Source organism: Colossoma macropomum, unplaced genomic scaffold, assembly GCF_904425465.1.
Source record: "Colossoma macropomum unplaced genomic scaffold, Colossoma_macropomum, whole genome shotgun sequence".
Lineage (NCBI taxonomy): Eukaryota > Metazoa > Chordata > Actinopteri > Characiformes > Serrasalmidae > Colossoma > Colossoma macropomum.
The window spans coordinates 36,211,152-36,221,225 of NW_023494785.1; the positions used below are offsets into that span (position 1 = coordinate 36,211,152).

The following is a 10,074-nucleotide window of genomic DNA, read 5'->3' on the forward strand; positions in this document are numbered from 1 at the left end:
GTAACCATGTTAATCAGGGAAATGGTAAAACCAGGAAGGCTTTTACACCTTTTACTCTGGTCATTTTGAGACGGTCCCTAATACTGAAGAGGAAGTAGAAGCAAACACAGCGATAACGTGCAAGTTGAAGCTGAATATCTGTCAAATAACAGAACATAATAAATGTTCAGGGCTGGGTTTTCCGATAGCATCTCAGCACAAAAATGATTCTTAAATAGTAAAGGGAGCTTCACACTGAGCACTCTACCAGTTAAGATGACCATTTGAGAAACCCAGCCCAGTGCTGTCAAAGCTGTCGTTCTAGATTACAGTATGGTTAACTGGGTTATGAAACTGTTATTAATTAAACAAGAAAGAACTAAACGGTGTGTAAGCTTGGTTATGTTCATGTGTTGGAACACTAGTGTTGGTTTGCACTTTAACTGAGTTTTTATTGTCACCAGGGGCTTTTTACCATGGTAACTCTGTTAACCGTCACTCGGGACAGGCCTATTTTAGATGAAATGAACTTACATTAAAAAGAAACTAACATGCTACCACTGGCAAAAACTGGGATCAAAGTTTAACTGGGACTGAAATTGGAATTTTTTTGTTTTTTGGACTTTCACAAGGCCGGGGAAAATGAACTCCAGGAAGGACCAAAGCTCAAAAATAAACTCATCAGCTAATTATTAAATAAGCCTACTTTTCCTGGCTGAATTGGATGTGTTGGAGAAAAGTAAACGCCATTCTAAACTGCTGTGGCCCTCCGAGACTGGAAGTGGAGACCCCCCTGCACTGTGGAGACTGTTAGCTAAAAGAAGACCAGAAGCTGGGGGCAAACTTTAAGGGGCAGTGTGAGTGAATAATGCTTTACAGCTGAAACAGACACCCGTGAAAAAAGATGTGGTGACATTCCTGCGTAAGTGGACGGAATGTGTCCGAGTTCGACGCAGGACTCTGACGGGACTTTAGGACAGCTAGAAAAACATTAAAGCTGGGAGTGGAGAGGACAGATGAGTTGCCAGATAGTGCTGTAGTTATGTTCTCATAAAACACACTTCAATATGTTTATGGCTGTCATTATTACTCAAGTAAGCATGATTACCTCGTTAAAACAACAAATGATTAAAATGGACTTTCTTAATGAATAGGCAGTCACTGGTATGTATAACAATGTAATATATAATGCATATTTAAAATTCTCTTATGAGTCTCTCCTACTGTTCAAACAGAGCCTGATGGACAGTGTTTATACACTTTTAAAGAAAACTTGAAAAACTTTCTAGTTGATCTTTTTCAGTAAAGCATTTTGGAATCTTTAATAGCTGTTATGTTATTGTTCAGTTTTAGTGTTTCATTACTCAAACTCTGATTATTCAACTAATCCTCCAATTAACCACTATATTACTTGCCTCCCATTATAATTGATAGTGACAGATCTAATTACTAGTGGTGCATAATTAGCGCCAGCAAAGCTAGCATTCAGCCAGAGCACCGTTCTGATTTTTTGATCTGTGCTGCAATTTCATGACATAAATAATGTGAGTCAGTGCATTCGCATTCTATCTGAATGCTGCTGCTACAATTATACCACGTCTTAGCGCAAATCCAACTGGTTCATTGTGCTAAATAGCCAGTTGCCCTTTACTGTTAATGCAGTACTTTATATGACTGATGTTATTTAAATAGGCAACTGAGCTGTTTGTTTCCTCTATTTTTACGTATTCGTCACACTTTGTTTCAAGTCATTAAACAAAATTTCATATAAAACAAAGTGAACCTGAGTAAATCTCAACATGCAGTTTTATTATTTCATTTATTGAAGGAAAACATTACCAACAACAATTGGCCCTCTGTGAAAAAAGTGGCCCTCTGTGAAACAGTTGGCCCTCGAGTTATTTAATTAACCAATTAATCAAAAATAGCTGCTAATTGGAATTAATTAAACTAGACACACCCAGGTTTGATTAATGTCAGCCCTGTTGAGGCTGTATAATCACTCAAATAGAGCCTTTCGAGCAGTATTGTAGGTTAAAAGGAGTCAACAAACAGCACCCTATGCCAAAACCAAAAAAAAAAAAATATCCAGAAGAGACAAAGTTAGTAAAAAACATCAGGTTACAAAGCCATTGCTACGGACTCCATTATCTCCAGAGATACTATCTCCACATGGAGAAAACTTGGAACAGTGTGTATCTTCCCAGCAGTGGCCAGCCTCCCGAAATTCCTCGAGGAGCACAGTGACGACTCATCCGGGAAGTCACTAAAGAATCCAGAGGAACATCTAAGGAAGTGCATTCTGCATTCAACTCAGATGGTCAGCGCTTATGATTCCACCATTTTGCAAAAATGGTATTCATGGGAGAGCTGCACTGCAAAAAACACTGCTAACCAAGAGGAACATAAAGGCTACAGCTGAAACAGACACCCGTGAAAAAAGGCTTGTCTCGTTTAAAATCTGATAACCCCTCAAAGCCTTTTGGAATAATGTTCTATGGACTGTTGAGTCAAGAAGACAGGGGTCCATTAACATCTGCTGTAAAGCTAACACAGCATTCCACACTAAGAACATCACCCCAACAGTCAAACGTGGGCTGATGAGGTGATGCTTTGCTGCCACAGAGGCTGTGTGACTTGCCACAACTGACAGAACCATGAATTCTGCTCTCTAGACGAAAATCAGGCAGGAGGATGTTTGGTCATCAGTCCGTGATCTGAAACACAACTGGGTTAAGCAGCAAGACAGCAAGCCGAAGCACAAGAGCAACCTCTGAATGGCTCAAAAGAAAAAGGCTCAAGACTTTGGCCTCATCCAAGTCTTGAACCCTACTGAGATGCCACAATTCTACAAAAAGGAATGGGCAAAAGTTCCTCCATAGCGATGTGAAAGAGTGACTTTCACGTACAGGAAGCTTTTGGTTGCAGCTATTGCTGGTAACACAACCACGTGTTAGGTTTAAGGGGGCAGTTACTTTTTCACATGGGAGATGCAAAGCTCTTTTTCTTCCATAAATGAAATGATCTCTTAAAAAATTGTGTTTTGTGTTTCCAAGTGTCCTCCATGACTTTTATTACATTTTTTTCGATGAGGATCTAAATGTGACAAATATGCAAAACGGGGGGAAATCAGTGGGGGCAAATACTTTTTCACAGCACAGTAACCCACAAAGCGTGAGCTTCGAGTACAAATAAATAAATGAATAGTAATAAACAATCTACCATCAGCCTTTGTTTTAAATCAGCCATGCATTTCATGATTGTTGTGCTTCTATTAATTACAGTCAATCAGAAATTCGACTCTGCTGAATGCAGCATTTTTTTTTTTTGTGTTTAGCGCTGCTATTTAAGGAAACTTCCTGAGAAGCATAACCGACGTTCCTCAAGAAGAGAATGAGGCTGAAAGTACAAGTGTGATTGATGTGGAGCAGCTCGTTCTCTTCACTGTGTTTTGACAGTTATAATACAGAGGTGCCTCTAAGGCCAGTCGTAGATCGATACGCCTCCAAGTCGAGGGAGAGCGCCTGCGCTGGCTTCACCGCCTGAGATTGAGAGGGTGCGCGTGTGTCTGCGTCGCTGTGGTATCACTCCGTCTCAGGCGGTCAGTTTAGTGGCAAAAATAATTCCGACTGTCAGCCCTATCCAGGCTCCGCTCCGGCTGGGAGGGACCTAGAGCTTCACTTGTCTGTTCGAGTTGTGTGCAAGCCAACTGATAACGTATCCACTCTGAGAAAAGGGAATAAGAGAGATAAACACGTACAAACAGAGACGGGATACCAGCACAAACATAATCCAGCACTAGCCTTGGACCGTGTAGCTGTCATGGTATAACTTATATCATGGTATAAAGAAAATTTCTGCGACTGAGACCTTCAACCAATTACAGTGTTGTCTACAGTGTGGTGTCAGCATCCTAACAGGTCACACTTCCATTTCCCTTCGCGTAATCCGACAAAGGTAAAATACAGTACACTACTGCTTTATTCTCCAATCAAAAATTACTTATTTTTCAGGAGATATTTCAGAGGAGATTACAGATGGGACTCCTAACAACCACCTGCAAGACTGTTAAACCACCAAAACTGTCTCCATCAGATAAACAGCCCTTTCATCTTTGAGAGAGAGGAGAAAGTCAAGCTCTACTCTTGCTTAAAATCTGAAAAAAAATCCACAGCCATGCTTGAATGACTGGTGGTCTCTGACTTTTGCACAGTAGGTGGTCAAATTAACGCACGGTATTCACAAAAGTGGTAGAGCTTATATTATATCTTTATCACGTGACTTGACATATACATTATGCATATATAAATATTTTTATTTACACACACACACACACATATATATGTAAATGAAAATATTTATTTTTATTTATATATATATATATATATATATATATATATTTATATACGTATATATATATTTTTTATGTGTGTGTATGTATGTGTGTATATGTATACACATACACACATACATATATAATCTATAATAATAATAATAATAATAATGATAAAATAATATCTATAACTTAAGATAGCCAGTTTCCACTGTACTCCATGTAATTACTGAATAATAAGCCTTAGTCTGTAATAAGCCTGGAATTTGAAGGGGTTAACTACAGTTAGGCCTAATACTGCAATCTTTAATGCACACTCTGTTCCAGAAATTGATATTCTGTACCATTAGCGTGGTACTGCTGTGTTCATGTGATAACAGAGAATATTCTGGCTGTTCTGACTTGTAAAGTCAGGTAACTCTGGAGTGTATTTACCATTTGCAGTTACTTCTCTGTCAGGCAACTTCCTTGTTGTAAACCGGCACATTCACTTGTTTACAAGATCTGGCTGAACGCACTACTAGGTTTCACATTTTAATTGTGGACTGTCTGCAGCGTCTACTCTAATTCAGCCATTTCAGACAAAAACTAAACATCTAGTTCAATACGTTGTGCTCTGGGATGTTCTTAAGACCAGCTGTACCGGATTTCCAGCTCAAAACAAATGGTTGCAGCCAATATTAGAATAACAGAGAGCAGATAATGCTGCTTATTATAGATTAGTGTATGCACCAGCACATAACTGCTCAGCTTCAGTCCATATTAAAGGGTGTATATATATATATTTAGTTTTATATATATATATATACATATATATATATATATATATATATACATATATATATATATATATATATATATATATATATATATATATATATATATATATAGGAAAACTAAATTCTCTTCACTTTTTTGAATTTATAAGTTGATGTAGTTTGCAAACATTGGTAAAGTTTCAAAACATGCCTTTCAAAGTCCATATTGTCAACATGTGTAAACTAAGCTACAAAAACAGACCATTTGGAATTCACTTTTTTTGCGACATCACGAAAAACAACTTGTGTGTGTGTGTGTGTGTATATTACATATATATATATATATATTTAAGTTATCAGGCTAAAGTCTGGCACCAAGGCCAAATGCAGCCCCAGACAGATTTTATTAGGCCTGTGGTTACTGTTTAAGTGTGTTATGAGTGGCTCGCCAGCCAATACACTGCAGTTCTAGACATGCAGCTTAAGAACGCCATTTAATCAAAACTAAAGCCATGACAAACAAACTTAACACACTGTAAAAAAACGGCTTTTCAGTTCAACCTAAAAAATGTATTTCATGTGATAACAATTAAATTAGCAAGTTTTATTCAACATAAATAAATCCTTGCACGATTTTTTCAATCAAGGCAATTTTTTTGAGTTGAATAAAACTAGTTCAACTGCTTGTTACCACATGAAATAATTTTTAAGGTGGAACTGACAAGGTGCTTTCTTTGATCAACTTTTTATTGCATTTTACATTATGTTTTACAACAAGGGTGGGGTAAGGTAGGTGGTAGGAGAAGGCAGGACGGTGACATACATTGTTAGGAATACACACAAATCAAAAATAAAGCAAAGACAATACATAAACTAATAGACAACTGAACAACATTACATAATTTAATTGGAAACTAAAGTTCTTGAATAGAGTCGTATAGATTCTCCCAGTTTCTTATTGTCGACTGTTTAGCCTTGTTAAGCTTTGCTGTAAGATATTCCATCAGAACTATATTTGGAAACCTAGACATCTCGAATCTCATAGCTGAGAGCTGCAGACAGTTTCCTTAGTAGCTGTAAAAGCTGCCATCAGCATCCTTCGCTGCAGCAAAGAAAACTGAAGAGCTGAGTCATCATGTAAAAGACATAAAAGTTCGACAGTGGATCACTGAGATCAAGTACTTCAGATAATATATCTACTGTAGAGGTTTATATATCCGCTACTTTAGAACATTCCCAGAGTTACAAATATTACAGGTGTACTAGAAATATCTCCCGTGAGGTGCTGCACACGCTCTGCTGACGAGCCGTTTTCATAGTGCACTGAGAACTGATTTTGGCGAGATGGAAATTTAGGTACTTTTCTATCGAGAGCCACAGCAAATGCACATGCCTGAAATGTCAAAAGACTGCAATGGATTTAATATCAACAGACGTGAAACAAAGCACGGACATTACAATACGTATTCATGAGAGGAGACTAAAGCAACGGACCCGAGTCTCACAGCGCCAACTTCTTATCAGAGCAAATTCAGTAAATATGAATCCTTAAAACTGGGCTATTTACGCTGTTTAATCTGCTCTAGTTTCTTAAGGTGATTTCCGAATGTGGTTGCTGTATTTATTTGACATGTAAAAAATAAACCCATAAATGTATGTTTGTTAGTTTGTCTCACAAATGCAGAACAAGTAAACACTCGAATAGGAATATGATTAATATTAGACATTTATAGCTTCTCAAACTATTTTATTATAAGCGCTTAGCAATCCAATTCAACAATAAAAGAAGCCTCGTGCGTCTTTAATACAGTGATAGGAAACACGACAGCTCACGAAAACCTCAGATTCTATGCGGAAATATTTTTAAACTTTGGCGAATGATATTTCAGCCCCCAGATATTTCGATACGGTGCTACCTGGCCCTCTGAAAAGGTCTGGACACCTCAGAGAAGACCACAGGGAATCAAAATAAAGAAACTGCAAGATGCGGGTCCTTCGAAGCAACTGAGGTGGACACAGGCCTACTTTTCCATCTAATAAGAACTCAAAGCAACCCAATACTTCATCCACTGTCAGTTAGGCACTGTTCTTTGACACTTTTGGAAGAAGATAAACAGCCCAGATCTATTTTAGGCCCCCAACACACTGCATTACATTGCATAAACAATGCTTAACCGTTCACAATAGTGAGCTTACACGGCTGAAAGAGTTTGGGGGCTGACAGGGGGGCTTGAATCACGTATTAGGGACTTTTCAAAATGTCCGAGAACAGATGCTCAACACAACAGCTGGTGGTGGTGAGCTCATGTTGGCGAACGGTTCCTTTTCCTCGGAGCTGAGATGACACTGATTTACCGAGAAATTGTGCTTTAAATGACAGGACACGGTTCAAACCCAGCAGACAAGCAGAAAGCAACGTTACAAGAAAAGGCTTTTCCGGCCACAGGAAAGGACATTTAGACTTTTCAGCAGGCTTAATCTCTGCTTCTGCACTAAAAACCGTACTAGCTTAGCCAAGTTGTGAATTAGTAAACACGCTGAATGAACAGCTGAGGTAAATCCACCAATATGCTAGGAAGTAGCACCATGTTCTACTACTAAAGTGAGACTGAGTGAAAAGTAAGTAGTCAAAACAAAACACGAGGCTGAAGTTGGCGTCTTGTTCGAATTTTTCCGTTCCACCTTAACTGGTGCAGGAGTTCCATTCTGGCGCCTAGCGCGGTGCCTCAGGCGCCACAATGTAACTGCTGCACCATTTAAGGTGGAACGGAAAAATTCGAACAAGACGCCAACTTGAGCTCCGCAGCTCCAACACGTAAAGCTGAAGCACCGTGGCAGACTCGAAGGAGCCGGAAGGCTCCCCCAAAGTCTCGTTTCGACCACATTTCAGGCACTCAGCGGTCAGAAATGCCCACAGAAAAAAAGTTAGCCCAACTTTAGCCACCACAAACTCACCTCTTCCTCTCGGCCCCTCTGGCTCCTGTGTCCTTCTACCTCTCTCTCTCACTCTCTCTCCCTCTCTTTCTCTCTCTCTCTCTTAAAAACGAACCTAAACCCGCCTCAGAATCACACTGAAAACTCGAGCTCGCCACACTCTGACTTTTCTTTCGCAAGGAAAACGGCGACGAAACTTTCCTCTCTTTTTCTTTTCTCTCTTCTTTTTTTTTCTCTCCTACTCACTCTTCCCTCCTCCCCTAACTTTGCCTCTCCTCCTCCTTTCCACGGTCTTCCGCCATCGTCACGTGGATTGACGATATTTCTCGAATATCGAATATCGGCTAGACTTAAAGGGGAATTCCAACGATTTTTCAAAATTTAGCCATAATTTAATCATTAAGATGTGAACACATTCTAAATGGTCTGGTCTGATAGGCTTTGTTCTAGAGGAACCTAAATTTAGAATTGTTCATAGTGCTTGTGATGGGAACCAAATGTCCTTTTACCTTTAAAACGAAATACAGAAAGTTATTACTTAAAATTAATATGTTGTCTGATTGACTGATGCCTGATACATTATTTTACTGTTATATTTGCAAATATAATTTTTAAATATATTCATGGCGGAGAGGTACATGCAGGCAGTCGTTAGCCAAAATAGTCCCCCAAAATCATGTTCTTGCAGATTTACCACTATGTTGCCATTGTCATCATTAGGTATAAAAACTCGGTTTAGTTTTGGATAGTAAATAAAATGGCTGTATGTGTGTTGTTGACACTGCAGTTCTCTGTGATGCGCCGTTCCACATCAAACCCACTCTGAATGACTTTGTTTACATCTCAACGATTAAATTATCCAGGAAATTTGAAAATTTGATGGATTTCCCCATAACCTTACTTTGTAAGCTGTAAATGCATAACAATGTTCCATTGTAAATCATATTAATTTAAAGTTGTAATAATAGTGTGGCACATGGCTTAAAATATTTGAGGAAGCTGGTGTGAGTAGTTCATGCAGTTATACTATAAACGGAGAACTGAAGAGAAAGTCTGGGTGAAAATCAACGAAATAAATTCATTGCTACTTCTGTTGTAAACAAGTCTGCGGTACAGCAGTAGTCTTTATAATGAGGTTTTCAGGTTTAAAGATTAGGAAAGGTGGGAAGGTGGGAGGACCTCAACACTACTACAAGCGTGGGCTGTTTTGTAATGTTGTTGTTTTTTATTTTAATTGTTAGCTGGTGAACACAGAAGGAAACGCATAGCTAATGTTATCACTATCTCCAAATCACCATTACAGCAGAGAGAGTTACTCAAATAACAGAAATGACTCATCAGGTGAGGAGGCCAACAAGCTGAATGCTACTGTTAGCAAGCTGGCTACACCCCTCACTTCAGGTTAGCTTCGTTTCACTCACTGAAATGGTAGAATACTTGTCTCTGGTGTCCATTTTGCAATGAAAAAATATAGAATCGCTGTTTTATTTACAATTTTGTTTGACAACTTGAGGTAAAAGTGACTAGCCTGGTTGTATTTATTAGCCTATAGATCAGTGGCTAGGCTAGCAGTCAGACATCACAGGGATTCCCAATGTCTGTATGATATACTTGAGCTCACTGAAGAATGAAAACATGAAAAGAATATGAAATTGTGAATTCTGGAGGAATATAATGCTGCGCTATCATACTGCATAACACAACAAGTAGCAAATTACACTGTAGCATTAAGGTGGAATACCCTGTTAATAATGCTGTAAGCTTTTATACTTTAATGTTATACATAGCCAGTTTAAATTGTAAGTCGCCATATAACCCATGTAAGGTTCAGATGTTTTGCAAATTATTACCTGAGTAAGGTCATGTTATGGCAGTTGTGATGCTGATAAGCTACACTAGAACCACAGGACAGATTTAATGGGGTTGATGGCTACTGACAGCAACAGGAATTTGCATGCATATTGCACACCACATATTTGACTACCAGTGACGTTTATTCACCCCTGCAGCCCTGAAACAAAACTGATCTGAGATCAGTGTGAAACACAGTGAAGCATTAGCTTGAATTTT

At 38.7% G+C, this 10,074-nt stretch overlaps 1 protein-coding gene across 5 annotated transcripts in view; it reads right to left on the bottom strand.

Moving 5' to 3' along the window:
* The window catches only part of shc1 (SHC (Src homology 2 domain containing) transforming protein 1), a 63,406-nt gene extending 55,130 nt beyond the window's left edge, over nt 1-8,276 (bottom strand). For all 5 annotated transcript variants that reach the window (XM_036592843.1, XM_036592825.1, XM_036592834.1 and 2 more), the window contains exon 1: nt 8,026-8,276. The gene's annotated coding sequence lies outside the window, so the exon portion shown is untranslated. The remainder of the gene's footprint in view (nt 1-8,025) is intronic.
* Nucleotides 8,277-10,074: the final 1,798 nt, after the last annotated feature.